The sequence below is a fragment of the Mirounga leonina genome, unplaced genomic scaffold, assembly GCF_011800145.1.
Source record: "Mirounga leonina isolate KUSES-001 unplaced genomic scaffold, KU_Mleo_1.0 Mir_174, whole genome shotgun sequence".
Lineage (NCBI taxonomy): Eukaryota > Metazoa > Chordata > Mammalia > Carnivora > Phocidae > Mirounga > Mirounga leonina.
In genome coordinates, this window is record NW_023270451.1 from 2,969,968 (window position 1) to 2,986,268 (window position 16,301).

Below are 16,301 nucleotides of genomic sequence, written 5' to 3' on the forward strand. Positions count from 1 at the left end.
GCAGTCCTAAGAGGAAAGTATATAGCAATACAAGCCTTTCCCAAGAAACAAGAAAGGTCTCAAGTACACAACCTAACCCTACACCTAAAGGAGCTGGAGAAAGAGGAGCAAATAAAGCCTAAACCCAGCAGGAGAAGAGAAATAATAAAGATCAGAGCAGAAATCAATGAAATAGAAACCAAAAGAACAGTAGAACAGATCAACGGAACTAGGAGCTGGTTCTTTGAAAGAATGAATAAGATTGATAAACCCCTGGCCAGACTTATCAAAAAGAAAAGAGAAATGACCCATATCAACAAAATCATGAATGAAAGAGGAGAGATCACAACCAACAGCAAAGAAATACAAACAATTATAAGAACATATTATGAGCAACTCTATGCCAGCAAATTAGATAACCTGGAAGAAATGGATGCATTCCTAGAGATGTATCCACTACCAAAACTGAACCAGGAAGAAACAGAAAACCTGAACAGACCTATAACCACTAAGGAAATTGAAGCAGTCATCAAAAATCTCCCAACAAACAAAAGCCCAGGGCCAGATGGCTTCCCAGGGGAATTCTACCAAACATTTCAAGAAGAATTAATACCTATTCTTCTGAAACTGTTCCAAAAATAGAAATGGAAGGAAACCTTCCAAACTCATTTTATGAGGCCACCATTACCTTGATCCCAAAACCAGACAAAGACCCCATCAAAAAGGAGAATTACAGACCAATATCCTTGATGAACATGGATGCAAAAATTCTCACCAAAATACTAGCCAATAGGATCCAACAGTACATTAAAAGGATTATTCACCACGACCAAGCAGGATTTATCCCTGGGCTGCAAGGTTGGTTCAACATCCGCAAATTAATCAATGTGGTACAATACATTAACAAAAGAAAGAACAAGAATCATATGATCCTCTCAATAGACGCAGAAAAAGCATTTGACAAAGTACAGCATCCTTTCCTGATCAAAACTCTTCAGAGTATAGGGATAAGATACCTAGGAATAAATCTAACCAAAAAGGCAAAGGATCTGTACTCAGAAAACTAAAATACTCATGAAAGAAATTGAGGAAGACACAAAGAAATGGAAAAACGTTCCATGCTCATGGATTAGAAGAACAAATATTGTGAAGATGTCAATGCTACCTAGAGCAATCTACACATTCAATGCAATCCCCATCCACTTTTTTCAAAGAAATGGAACAAATAATTCTAAAATTTGTATGGAACCAGAAAAGACCCCGAATAGCCAGAGGAATGTTGAAAAAGAAAAGCAAAGATGGCGGCATCACAATTCTGGACTTCCAGCTCTATTACAAAGCTGTCATCATCAAGACAGTATGGTACTGGCACAAAAACAGACACATAGATCAGTGGAACAGAACAGAGAGCCCAGAAATGGACCCTCAACTCTATGGTCAACTAATCTTTGACAAAGCAGGAGAGAATGTCCAATGGAAAAAAGACAGTCTCTTCAACAAATGGTGCTAGGAAAATTGGACAGCCACATGCAGAAGAATGAAACTGGACCATTTCCTTACCCCACACACAAAAATAGACTCCAAATGGTTGAAAGATCTCAATGTGAGACAGGAGTCCATCAAAATCCTAAGGGAGAACACATGCAGCAGCCTCTTCGACCTCAGCCACAGCAACTTCTTCCTAGAAACATCGCCAAAGACAAGGGAAGCAAGGACAAAAATGAACTATTGGGACTTCATCAAGATAAAAACCTTCTGCACAGCAAAGGAAACGTCAAACAAAACCAAAAGACAACCGACAGAATGGGAGAAGATATTTGCAAATGACATATCAGATAAAGGGCTAGTATCCAAAATCTATAAAGAACTCATCAAACTCAACACCCAAAGAACAAATGATCCAATCAAGAAATGGGCAGAAGACATGAACAGACATTTTTCCAAAAAGACATCCAAATGGCCAACAGACACATGAAAAAGTGTTCAACATCGCTCGGCATCAGGGAAATCCAAATCACAACCTCGATGAGATACCATCTCACATCAGTCAGAATGGCTAAAATTAACAAGTCAGGAAATGACAGATGTTGGCAGGGATGCGGAGAAAGGGGAACCCTCCTACAGTGTTGGTGGGAATGCATGCTGGTGCAGCCACTCTGGAAAACAGTATGGAGGTTCCTCAAAAAGTTGAAAATAGAGCTACCATACGACCCAGCAATTGCACTACTGGGTATTTACCCCAAAGATACAAATGTAGGGATCCGAAGGGGTACGTGCACCCCGATGTTTATAGCAGCAATGTCCACAATAGCCAAACTGTAGAAAGAGCCAAGATGTCCATCAACAGATGAATGGATAAAGATGTGGTATATATATATATGATGGAATATTATGCAGCCATCAAAAGGAATGAAATCTTGCCATTTGCAACAACATGGATGGAACTGGAGGGTATTATGCTGAGCGAAATAAGTCAATCAGAGAAAGACATGTATCATATGATCTTACTGATATGAGGAATTCTTAATCTCAGGAAACAAACTGAGGGTTGCTGGAGTGGTGGGGGGTGGGAGGGATGGGGCAGCTGGATGATAGACATTGGGGAGGGTATGTGCTATGGTGGGCACTGTGAATTGTGTAAGACTGTTGAATCACAGACCTCTACCTCTGAAACAAATAATACATTATATGTTAAAAAAAAAAAAAAAGAAGAAGATAGTAGGAAAGGAAAAATGAAGGGGGGGAAATCGGAGGGGGATATGAACTATGAGAGACTATGGACTCTGAGATACAAACTGAGGGTTCTAGAGGGGGTGGGGGTGGGGGTATGGGTTAGCCTGGTGATGGGTATTAAAGAGGGCACATACTGAATGGAGCACTGGGTGCTATACACAATGAATCATGGAACACTACATCAGAAACTAATGATGTAATGTATGGTGATTAACATAATAATAAAAAAAACAATGCAGGAAAAAATAAAATATCTGGCCTGAAATCCCTCATTGTTATCAGGGAGGACTCCTTTCCCCCATGTTTGCCTGGGGAGAAGGTGTCCTTTGAAATGAAATAGTAGGTTTAAGTGTCTGTGAATTTCCATTGGCCTTGCTGCGAAGGGAGTGGTGAGTTGTCATCAGACCCTGAGCTCTAGCGTCCATGAAATAAGCTAATAAGCTCTTTCTGGAAATGTGCCCATCCTACCATAGAGGTAATTCTTATTCCCCCAGCCTGTAAACTCCGTGAAGGAGGGTGAAAAATCTCGTGTCCTTATTATACTCAGGGCCTAGAATCCAAGGCAGAACATACAAAGTGGACATCACAACGTGGGGTGGGGTAGGAGGATTCAGAGCACAGTTGTCCTGCCTTGACATTGAGACTTGGGGGTAGAGTGACTGGCTCAGGGGCACAGAATAAGACAATGGGTCTGGACCTCAACCCAGGACAGAAGTTTCTCCTGTTTCCCTTCACTTAGAGCTTTTCCTTAATTTTCTCATTCAGTAAGGCATTTCATTCAGCTGTGAGTAACAGAACCCAGGAAGCAAGGTGAGGTTTTCATTTTCTCTCACCTAACAATGAATCTCAAGGTGAGTAGTTGCTGGTGTTGATTCAGTGATTGGAAGGGGGTGGGGGGGTGGCAGGGGAGAAGCATGAGACTTCTGTGATTCTCTTGGCCTTTTCCTGGTGGCCCCAAACCAGAGCCAGCATTAGGACATGTGGTACTCTTGCACAAAGTACAAAAAGACACTCTCCTGAGCAAGTGAAGTGCAACAGGACTCACTCCACCCCTGGGTAAACAATTTACTAAAAGACACCCTCACCAACAAAATCTAGATTTTTATAGTTGTCTCTACATACAAATGTGAGTCAGGTCATCTCAAATGAACCCCCGGAGTTTTTCCATACAGTACTGAAATCTCAATTCTAGAAAGCCTAGGACCCCAGTTCTGAAGTAAAAACCACCACCCCAAACCCATACTGCTGGCAATTAAATAGTTAGAGACCCATCTAGTGGCACTACCCAGGCAATGCATCCAATGGGCTTACAGAGTTCACCTGCAAGTCGGGTACACGGCTACAAGGGGCGCATAGCAAGTGTCCTGGCAGAGGCAGGTGCTGAGCCATTCAGACACAAGTTCAATGCCACAGCAGTTTCAGTGCCTGGGGACATATACCCTAGGCTATCCAGGCCCCAGGCTACAAAAATGTTAGCTCTACTGTGGCATCCACCTTTACGCTTTGGTCAGCTTGCTCTCAGAACTGAGGGAGAGAAATTCACCTGCACCCAAACACACTTCTCCAGCTGACCGGAAAAAGTGAGAAGGGGAGTGGTTTTCATCACCAACAGGTGCAGATGAGAGCTAAATTGGGAGAGGGAGAGCGCACAGCAGATTAGTATTTGAATCCAGGTTAATATTTATAACTGACACCAGGCCAAAGCCCTAAAGAGAGGGGTTCTGGGTAACTGGTGCAGCAACTACATTTATAAAGTATGAATCAAACCCCTACATTTATAGCTGCCAGATCACTGTCTACACAATTGGCAAACTTGGGGAAATGCACACTACTTTCTCTCCAAGATTCACATCAATCCCTAAAAAGGGCTTCACAGAAGCCCTGTTTGGGTCCATTTATGGAAACCAAATGTCCACTCTGTTTGTACTTACATTTTACCCTACTTTCAAGCTAGTAAGCTGGCCCGTGGCTGTTTCTTGCAAGCTGCCGAAGAGAAGGGATAGGTCAGAGACGAGCGATTTTTACTGTTCGCAGCACAGCACCCGGCAGGAACATCAGCGTCTTTGCGTGGGTCCTCCTCACCCCGAGTCTCATGGGAGCAGCCAGACAGCGTAACCCAGAAGGACACCCCACACACAGCGTGTGCACACCACAGCGCAAGTACACGGAGCTTGGGGGGGATCCGCTGCTTTTATAGCAAGCAAGCCTGCTCTTCGTCCGGGGGAGACAGCAGCTTGTCTCACGAGGTTACCGGCCACATCAACAACCCTGACGCATGGTCGCCAGCACAGAGCCATGAGGATTTTGCCTTTTTGACACACACGCAGGGCATCTAAGAGCTTTCTCGCCCAACAGGGACCACCTCTGTGGCCAGAAAGCCAAAGCCGCATGATTAACAGTTCCACAGAACCTTCTGGAACGGGAAAGCACCAGTTCCCACCAAAGGGGTGCAGAGATAAACAAAAACGAAGACAAGAAGAAAAGCGCGGGCGGGCAGCCTCGAGCTCGCTGGAGCGGGGCATCCCCCCCGACCGCGACCTGGGTACTCAGGTGTGCGCCCGCCGGAGGCCCCGTGGGGAAGCGCAGCGCCCCGGGGTTCCCTCGTCTGCTCCGGCTCTCCTCGCGTCTCCCCCGCGAAGCTGGGGGGACGCCTTGCCGCTGCCGGCGCCTCTGGGCGCCCGCCACGCGCCGGGCCTTCGGAGCCGCCAGGCGGCGAGCGGAGGCCACAGGGCCGCGAGAGAGGGCCCCGCCTGCCTTCTTCCTGCCGCAGCCCGCTCGACGGGGCCAGACCGCGGCCGCGTGGCCCGGAGCCGGCGGCGGCGTTTCCCTCTCCCCGGCCGGCCCCGCGCGCAGCTGGGGGTGGGGGGCAGGCTCGGCGCCGGCGCGAGGGGGGCGGGCCCGGGCGAGCCGAGGGCGGCGTCCAACCGCCGGTTCCCCCCTGACGCCCGCTCAGCCCGCCAGGAAGGGCTCGGGCTGCCCGCCCACCGTTTGTGACGGTTGCCCGAACCTGATGGGAGACGGGGGCACTCGATCAAGCTGCGAATTCAAGCACGTCGGTGAATTTAAACACTCGCAGAATTTCAGAACATAATTCCGCCGTCATTCTGCCCGCCTTTTCTCCTCCCCTCCTTTCGCAGCTCGGACTCCTTTTCTCCCTTCCTACTTCCAAGGGCCGAAGCCAAAGAGGAAGGATAAGGGAGTGTCGTTAGAGTCGGGAATTGTCGGGACCAGCAGAAACAAGCCGTTTCAGTTCCGGCTCCATCTGCCACCTCAAACCTGAAATCAAAAAAAAGAAAAATCCTCCTGAGGAATCCAAACCTTTCGACCCAGATTCCCACGCCCCTTTGGCGATGTGCACCTCTTTTGCAGCCCTCTAGGGGGGCTGTTGGTGTTAACGGTGCGCAGAAGGACACCCAGCCACCTGGAGGCAAGTCCCGGAGGCACTGGCGGGGCAGTGGACGCTGCTGACCGTACTGTGCGGGACGTGGGCTTTAGGTGACCCGTTTCATCCACACTTGCTTCTCTGCGCCCTGTGGCCGATGGATTAGATTTTTTTTTTTTAAGATTTTATTTATTTATTTGACAGAGAGATAGACAGAAGAGCACAAGCAGAGGGAGTGGCAGAGGGAGAGGGAGAAGCAGGCTCTGCACTGAGCAGGGGACCCGATGCGGGACTCGACCCCAGGACCCTGAGATCATGACCTGAGCCGAAGGCAGACGCTTAACCATCTGAGCCACCCAGGCGCCCTGGAATAGATTTTTAACGAAGCTAGCAAAGATTAGATACCCAGGAAAGAAAGCAAGGCCTAACTCGGCCTCCTTAGCACAGTGAACTATTCTCCAAACACTAGCCTAACTCTAGAGCAGGGATGGCAAACCAGTTTTACCCTTCATTTCCAACAGGAAAGAACCAAGACTGACCGACCGCCCAGAGCCTGGGTTGGATTTCATATTCGTAAAAGGTCGGATAAGTACTTTAGACTTTGCAGACAGAATGGTCTCTGTGGCAGTTACTCAGTTCTGGCCATTGGATTATGAAAGCAGCCATGGACAATACATAAACAAGTGAGTTATGGCTGTGTCCCAATAAAACTTTATTTATAAAAACGGGCAGCAGGCCTGAATATGGCCTGAGGTTCATAGCTTGCCAACCCCCACCCTAGAGACCACTGTGTTGTAAGTATAATTATGACTTCAGGCTCAGGGGCAGGATTTTAAATCAGCCTTGTCTGCACAGGTGTTGTAAGGGGGGGGTAACATGTTCTAGGTCAGTGGTCCATAAAGTGGGCTATGCCTATTTCAGGCATATGTGTAATATCCTTTAAGATATAGAGAGTAGAACCACATTAGAATTTCTTTCATTTTTATCTTACCTGTTTTCATTTTGGACTATTGATCTTGTCTACCCCACCATGAATCCATGGAATTTGCAATGAGTCAGTCCATTCATGTAAATCAGAAGTCAGGTTTACAAACCTCTGAAAAGGTTATCACAGAGGATGTGCCCTTGAGTGCCAATAGCTGTCCATGGACTCTCCCTGCTGGTCTGGTCTGAGCTATGTATGTCTCCCAGGAACCCTCCTGGGAGGAAAGCAGAAGGCCCTAATTCCTTACAGGCATTTTTGGGGGGGAGTATGGTGTCCTTGCCATGCTAGAGGAGTCTTAGATTCATAATTCTATCTTGTATCTGGTCAGCAGCTCAGTTATTGGTCAAAACCAAGGAAAAGGAATATCCCACCCCCGTACGCACACACACACACACACACAAACACACAGCTTTCACAAAAGCACTGAACAAATTGTGCTTTCCTGGCCTCTGGTGGTCTACCTCTCCCTTGATTATTCAGGCCTGCCATATATGGGTGGACATGTTGTACACTGCACAAGAATGCCATACCCAGGGAGGCATCATTGACATTGTATGCATGTTAGACTTATTATGACAATATTCTGGTATATAGCAGCATCATGTTCTAACAAAATCAGTCCATTATGACAATTTCTGACCAGTGGATATAAAACATCGAGGAATGGGTGCCTTTTTAATTCCACAAAGGTACTGCATGGGTTAGCAGCAGTCACAGCTACATGACACCTGTATTAGGTAAAAAATGGAAAAGAAGGAAAATACCCAGAATACAATAGATTCAAACTCTTCTGGGGCAGAGCTGTCTTGTGAGCACCTTTTACAGTTTGGGGAGCCTTTTCAGACCCAGCATTTGAACACTGAAGCATTAGAACAAACCTTTAAGAGTAAGGGTCTGGAGCTGATGGTCTACCCTCAAATAGTTGAATCTACTCATGACTGGAGGTAAAGGAGCAAAGGGACAGAAATCCTTTCCCCATCCCAGCTGCTCTCCCTTTCACACAGAGAAGAGGAGCTGAAAGAGGCAGTCAAAGCAGAGAGATGTGTTTTGCTGTTAACCCACACAGAAGCAAGTGATGAAGTAAGACTCCTTAAAGAAGAGCCAGCTGTTTGTCTTGTGGCTTCTCAGTATCCACTCCCCTTTCTCCTGGTAATAGCTCCCCACTTTCCCTTTGGGAAATAAGTTCTGCTCCATTGTGCAAAGTCTCTGGAATTGCCCAGCAAAACAACCTGCCTTCTACTGGCCAAAGGGATGGTCCTATGAATCAAACTAGGCCAGATGTGCTCTCCCTCTCTTCCCCCTCCTCTTTGTGATGGTTAATTTAATGCATCTACTGGGCTCTGGGATGCCCAGCCATTTGGTCAAACATTATTCTGGGAGTTTCTGCAAAGGTATTTTTGGACCAGATTAACATTTTAATCGTATGTGGATGGTGCTTGCCCAATCTGTTGAAGGTCTGAATCTAACAAAAAGACCAACCCTCCCCTGAGTAGGGGAGAATTACCCAGCAGACTGCCTTTGGGCTTCATCTGCAACGTCAGTTCTTTCTGCCTGATGGCCCTTGAAGCGAAACATCAGCTCTTCCTGGGTCTCCAACTCCAACCCACCCTGTAGATTGCACTTGCTAGCCTCCATAATTGTGTGAGCCAATGCCTTATCATAATTTCCCCCTCCCTCTCTCTCCCTCTCCCCTTTCTGTGTATATTCTATTTGTCCTGTTTTTCTCTGGAAAACTCTAATACACTCTCCCTCTCGATTTTGATGCATGGGTATATACACTCAAAAATATAAGAGTAGCTGGAGATCATTCATTTCAGCAGCAATGTCCCAAGGAAACTGTCAGGGACCTCAGTCCTGCTACCTAAACCCCTCCAGAGATGCTTCATTCTTCCCCTTTCCTGAAACTGGTTCTCAGTCTTCCCTAACAATTCTGTGGTCCACCCCATATCTTCTTTCAGGCCACAAACATTTACTAAGCACCTACTAGGTTCAAGGTCTGTTCTGCCGGGGAGGCAGCTGTGCACAAGGTGGCCCTTGTGGCTTTTGAGAATTGCGCAGAGCCTGGGGTTTTCCCTCTGACTTCTTCTGGAGGACCGGAGGACCGGCTTATTCAAGATGACCTAGAGAAGGGGCAGAGCCAGCAGTCTCTGCGGGGAGAATGTTAGTATCAGTCAGGGTTCTTTGGTGGCAAGCAATAGAAACCAACTCTCAAGGGCCACTTCTCTCTGATTACCCCGAGAAAACAACCCAGGAGCCCACCAATGGACTTATCTAACGTACTCCCTCTAGGATAATGAAGGACTCAACGGGAACACCTCCATGACAGCAGCTTCTCCACAGGATGCCCTCCACCTAAACCACGGTTTCTCCTCTCCTGCTTGCAACCCGAGGAGATACGTTACAATGAGCATTACATTGCTTGCGCCTCATTACGATTTGTTTCAAGTTTCATCTTCTTCACCAGCAGCCTTGTGAATGCCCTCTCCCCAAGACCCACAGGATTTATTCTGGGATTAGGCAGGAGACAAGATGAGAGAAGCTGATCAAAGTGACCAGACGTGGCTTTCTCATCAGGTAGCGCCGGACACAACTGCAACTCTATTCTGCAGCAAGAAAGCCTGCTGTTTGCGTCACTGTGGGGGTTTCAGTGACTAGGGCTGGGAATTGTCACAGTTTAGTTGAGCACTCCTGGCAAACTCTGGAGCCAGCTTGCATAATGCAGTGTCTAAAGAACATGATTCCAGTGGAACAGAGCATGTTGGCAGTTAAAAATAGAACTCGGTCACATAACAACTCATGCATACACCATGAGGCTGGGGGAGGAACAAAATTAAATAATACTCACAGGGGGTTACTGAGCACCTGCCCAGTCACTTAGAGCCCGCACCCTCTGTCAATTGCCCTCCCGCAGAAGCCAGCTCTGCCCTGAAACTGAATGGCAGAAATAAACAACAGAACTGACCCAGTTAAATCAAGAAACACGAGTTCACCTTTAAGCAGGCAGCAATTCAGGCAGCAGCTCCAGGCCAGGCCCCCTGGGAGATTTAGCTCTGTGCCCTAAAAGAATTAGCTGTTGTAGGTTCAGTAGCAGACATGCTGGGTTTACAGCTGCATGGAAAGCTGAGACCAGGGTAGGTCTGAATGCGTTTTCACTGCATGTGCACATGTTCCACTCTGTCCAGAATGCCCTAAACCTGGTCCCTGGCTCCTAAACAGATGCAGGCGTCTCGTGACCCGCAGCTTGGGCTTGCAAAGAGCTGAGGTTTAGAAAAGAAAGATGTGGGTTTTCCTTACCAGGAAACACATTAAAACAGTGGTATAGTTCTCATTGGAAAGGTCACTCCAGGGAAGGAGTAGAGACCTCCTGCCTGGGAACATAGAAAGCTAAGCCTTCAGGACTACTGATATTGTAATATACTACCAGAAGAAAGGATGTGTGAGAGCAAAAAGAAAAGGAGGCTCCTCCTACCTCACCCCTGCCCTCACCAGCCCTCTGTCCTGACAAATTGCTTCTCCGCTCTCTGCCTCTCTTCCCCTCTTTAAAAGTAATCTATAATGACTGTTTCCCTTCCGAACGCACCAGAATGGTAGAAAGTTTAATTGGATGCTTGTGTCAGTTCTTTTGTTTCTGATTGTGGAATTCTAGAGCAGTAATATCCTCTGGGGAGCTTATAAAAATTACAGTACCTAGGCCACACCCCCGGAGATTTGGGGGTGGTAGGTCCCAGGCATGGGTAGATCGAAAAAGTCCCCCAGCTGATGCTAATGTGTAGCCAGGGCTGAGACCCATGAGCCTCGACAGAGAGAAAAATTGCTCTACTTCTTCCCAGGGAATGGTGGAAGACGGAAGACACATGGATTCTCCCACCTCCTCCAAATCTCCAAAGGGTTTCTTTTCATGGATTTGGGCAAATTGTCTTGTTCCCAGACCTTCTCTCACCAACTTCCCACACCCGTCTGCCAGGATCGTTCAGGGAGGAAAGGAGCTAAATATCTTGAAAAGGTGGCTGGGGACATTTGATTGTTTTTAACCGAAGCCAAACCCCAAGTAGCACTTAAGTGTATTATGGCCTTTACCTCAAAGTTTATCTTTTAGGATGTACTCAGCTCTGGAGCATCTGTAACCAAGCAAGGGGTCTTACAGTCCTGGGTCCATGCTGCCGTGTTCAGAACGGGCTGCTACCTTCACACCCAGCTGATGACAGTGCCCTTCTGCCTTGCCATAGGGCGTTATTAGTAAAGGATGCCTGGGGGTTAAGCACCCCATCCTGCTATTAAAAAGTGAATGATTCAGGCTAGAGGATCCATAGTGAGTCCCTTGGGAAGGACTTAATGCCTCAGTGTGGGTTGGTCAGTCCCATTTTCCCTGTACCCCCAACGAGCTCCATGCCTGCCCCCCGACTAAAGCATCTGTTGTTACAACTTTGCTCCACAGGTCAGTTATGTCTCCCACTGGAATAAGTCCTGGAAGACCCATGGTCCATTCCATGTCCTCCTATAGCCTATAGTCTGTTCTCTGACCTTGCAAGCACTCTGTGTGCTTCTGCTCTGTTAAATCAGACATTTGGAAGGGGGTGGAAACCTTGAAAGAGCAGCCAAAGGATATAGCAGGGTCATAGTAGCGAGCGTGGTTAAGAGCTGGGGAATCAAACAGGCCTTGAACGTGCGTGGTTAAGAGCTGGGGAATCAAACAGGCCTTGATTTGAATCCCGTCTCTATCACTTTCTAGCTATGCACCTGGGATAACATACCTAAACTCTCCGAGCCTCAGTTTACTCAACTGTAAATTAAGTTATAAAATCTATAGCATAGATTGGAATGAGGATGAAATGAGATGTACCTGGCTTCATGTGACCATCCCAGGTGTCAGTCACTATTGCCACTATTATTATTAATAAAATTAGGAGTGGTGGACAATTGGCATCTCCTCAGAATCACTGTGAATGGTGGAACAACAGGCCTTGGGGGAGAAAACCTGAGTTTAGAACCATCCCTTTCTCTATGATTTTAGACCAGTCACAAAATCTCTTCAAGCTTCAGTTTCCCCAGGCGCAAAACTGTGACAATACTATAATGATGATGTGGACTGGTGCGAAAGACGAAATGCAACAATGCATATAAATGTGCTTTGCAAACTGCAAAAGAACCATATAACATTAGTAATCACGATTCACACCCGATTCTTAACACTTCCTAGGACTCGTCCTGAAAATTGGTAAAAGGAATAAATGGCTTCTCTAAGATTAAACATGGAACAAAATGAGACTCAGCTCTCATGCCTTTAATCCAGTGGCTCAATAAAGTCTAGGCCAAAGGGTGAGCCCCACGGAGAGTGAGGGATCTGATTAAAAGGGGGCGCCCGTGCTGGGCTTAATTGCATCCTGGAATGATCTCTTCCTCTGATTCAGCAACTGCCTAGTGTTTCCTTACCATATTATCTCCCATTGCCTCAGGAGACATCCTAACAATTAGTTAAAGTTATTGATTTTCAGAAACGATGACCTTCATAAAGGGTGGCCTAATATCACAGGACAGAAAAAGAGAGGGCAGAAAATATCATAGTGCATGTTTCTGTCTTTCAAGGAGCCTTTTTTCTTGGCTCTCACTTTTTTTTTTTTTTTTTTTTTAGTGTTTAACTTTTTAAAAAATAAATTGGGTTTTGGGTGACACTTTCCTGGTATTTTTTCTAGGGGTTTTCCAACCTCTGCTGACTTTGCTAATGTACCTGGTTTTCCATTGCTACCATAAATAGACATTTCTAATTTGAAAGTTAAAGGCAGGGAGCACTTCTGCTGGCAAGAGAGAGGGAATTTAATGTCAAAATGTTACTTGCCACCTGTAAGTAGGCCCTAGACGGCTCCTATCAAAGTGGAAGCTCTCTTTGTGTCCTGAGCTTACCTAATCACAGCCTCTCTTCCTCCTCCCATCCTCCAGCTGTCCTCAGAGCTTCCACTGACCCAAGCTCCCCATTCACATTAAAGATAGAGATGACTCGGGACACCTTTTAATGCCAGTCCTCTAATACAGTGTTCTTTTAGGAACATTCAAAATTTAGCCAAAGGAAAGAAATTCTAATTGTAGGATTCCAGGCTTCGCTCTTGCGGGCCCAAGAGGTGCTATGGGAGCAGGCAGAACGTTATTTCTCCAGTAATACTTGCAGTCAGTGGTATGAAGTCTTTAGATGATGTCCTACTTCCTTGCCCACTATCCACTAGAAAGAAGTTGGGGCCAACTGGATCTGTGGACATTGGATGGGGACCAAAGAAAATTTGCAAAGAGTGCGCAGGAGTGCCACTCCTGCAGAAATTTTTACATGTTTGTGGAGGACACGGGGATAACTCAAAGGGAAGAGAGGCAATCTAGTGATTAGGAATGTTCTCTGTCCTCAAAAGGGCTCCTGAGGAGGTGTGTCTTGGAGTTGGGGCATGTATAAAATATGCACTAATGGTAAGGAGGGCCCCTTTGGAGAGCTTTCTTCCGATCCCCATATAATTTCATTTTACCCCCAAATTAGACACCAAATTAAGAACAAGAAAGGAAAACTTAAATCTCTTGTTCAGATCTGCCAAATCGAAAGCTCTACTTACGCAATACTACATTTCACCAGCCAAAACAGCAGTATGCATTTATTTTAGGACCTGGCAAGTATTCAAGCGCAGGAACCTGCGAGTGTTATGACAGCACCCACACATAACTGGGTAAGGCGACAAACCAGGAAATGGATGTTCTTAAAGGACCGAAAAGAAAGGGGACCCTGATTAAAATGACATCCATCAGCTACCGAGAGGTCCAGTCACCCTTTGAGGGGCTCTAGACTCGTAAAAGAATGACCAGGTCAACAGGTAGTAAGTCATCAAGGAGCTAACACATCCCTGAAATGAATGGAGATCTGCATCAGTGACCTCCAGTCCCCAGGCCCAACTCCCGACACACTGGAAAAGGGGTGCCTCTGTCCTGCTGGGGCCAGCTCTGCCCCCAACCAAAGTATATATTAGACAGATAGTTAAAGAATATCATTGCAAGGGGGGTGGCGAATTCTTTGCCTGCTTGAAACACCCATCTTTGGGGTGCCTCTTTACACCCAAAAGCTTCACAAGCCAAGAGCACAGGGGAGAGGTACAGGCCAGGACTATCAATGTTGGGAATTGCCTTCTCTCTTTCATCCTCTAACACCCTCTAACACAGGTGCCTAATGCCCTTGGGCTGCCCAGGGTCAGGACAAGTGTGAGGTGGGATGAGGAGAAGAGAAGGATAATGAAGCCGGGCCTGCTCCCCCATCCAGTACTATCTCCCTTAAGCTTCAGGGCATGAGGCAGCACAAAGGGGAGTTCCATTTTTTGAGGCCTTCTGAGGTGCCAAAGACTGCTGGTTGCATTATATACATCATCTCTTTCGAATCCTCACAACCCAACGTGGTAGCTTTCACCATTCACACATTCCCTATGAGGAGCGAGGGAAATTAAGAAATGTATCCAAATTCACAAAGGGGTTCAAAGCTGGGTCTGACCTCCCCAGCCCCTGCTCATACAGGACACATTTATGCTCCTCTTCGTTTCCCTTGGTGCCTCTCTGGCCTAGACCCTCCGGCCCCGGCTCTGGCTCAGTGACCCTTATAGCCCAGGAACTCACTCCACCTGGGGCCGGCTAGAGTCGTGCCTGGGAGAGTCAGGACCTTCCCCTTGCTGCTGTTGGGCATTGGGCCGATAAGCCACATACCCTGACATGTTGGCTTCTCCCACCACTTCCAGCCTCAGCTGAAACACAGGCTGTGAGATCTGATTTCCCTAACTGCTACCAAAATGGGCCACAGAGGCAGCCCAGAAGTGGTGCCCAGGGGTGGTTATCTCTGCATTGGAGAGACCCAGTCTGACAGTTTTCTTCACCCTCCTCCCTTGCAAGGACTACTCTAAGGCACAATTGCTCGAAACATCCTCCCTGAAGACCTCCCATGTGGCTGAACAGACACACCTGCCTACTTACCAGCCCCGTGTCTCCAGAGCTCTTGGTGAAGCGATGCTAATTCATCCCCAGCATTACTCCCCGAACCTTTCCCTGTCTCCCTTCACCTTTCCCTCATCATCATCACTCAGAAATCGCACTTTTTAAACCAGTTTTGTCTTGACTTACGAATTTCGTTGTTCTTAATAATGCCCTCCGCCCTCACTCCCTATCCCCTGTAACTTTCATCTAACCATGGGGTCCCCCAGCCCACTCCCCTCATGTCCCCCCTCAATACAACCATCATCTAGAATTCCTTTGTTTTTTAAATACATAGTTTTATTGCATCTATATGTAGTTCTATAAAGTATATTCTTTTTTAAGTTATGTTTTTATTCATTTATTTAATCCACTTAACAAACAGTTGTTGAACTCTATTTTTCTAGGGACCTTGCCAGGCCACGGGGATACAAGGATAAATAACACACGATACCAGCTTTTAGAAAGCTCACGTCTAGTTGTACTCTTGACAGTATCATCTTTTTATCTTCTTAGTCACCAAACATATTCCCGCCTCAGTCTATGCTTAATCACACAGTAGCACAGATCACTCATTTTCTGTCAATCCAACTATATTTATGATTCAAGTTTTACCTCTTCTGTCAATCCTTCCAAAGATTTCAGGCAGTGTTTGAATGAACTAAGATTTAAGCTTATAAAGTATATTCTTATATTAGTTGTTTTCAACTCTATACAAATTATATGATATTGTATACTTTTAGGACATCTGCTTTCTTCACTTAATGTTTCATTTCTAGGATTTATCCACATTGTAGTGAATTAGCGTAGTTCATTTGTTTTTATTGCCATGTGATAGTCAGTTCGTGAATATATTACAATTCATCCATCCACTCTCCTGTTGATGGGCATTTGAGCTGTTTCCAGGTTTTCACACTGTGATCAGTGCAACTATGAACATTCTTGCACACATCTCCTGTTGTAAATCTGCATGAGTTTCCCTTGGGTCCCTCCCTCGGAATGAATTGTTGGATCATACGCATACAAATATTCAACTTTAGGAGATATGCCAAACTGTTTTCCAAATTAGTTAACCAAATTAGTGCCCTTTCTATCATACTCAGACTGTTCTCTAAAATCCAGTGTTTGTATTTCCCCTTGTTCTGATAGCTGCCAAAAACGAGAATTGCTGGGCAACAGGGCCGTACCTTACATTTCCTCTGAGTATTTCCATTTTTTAAGAGGATGCTTGGAGAGGCAGTGCTT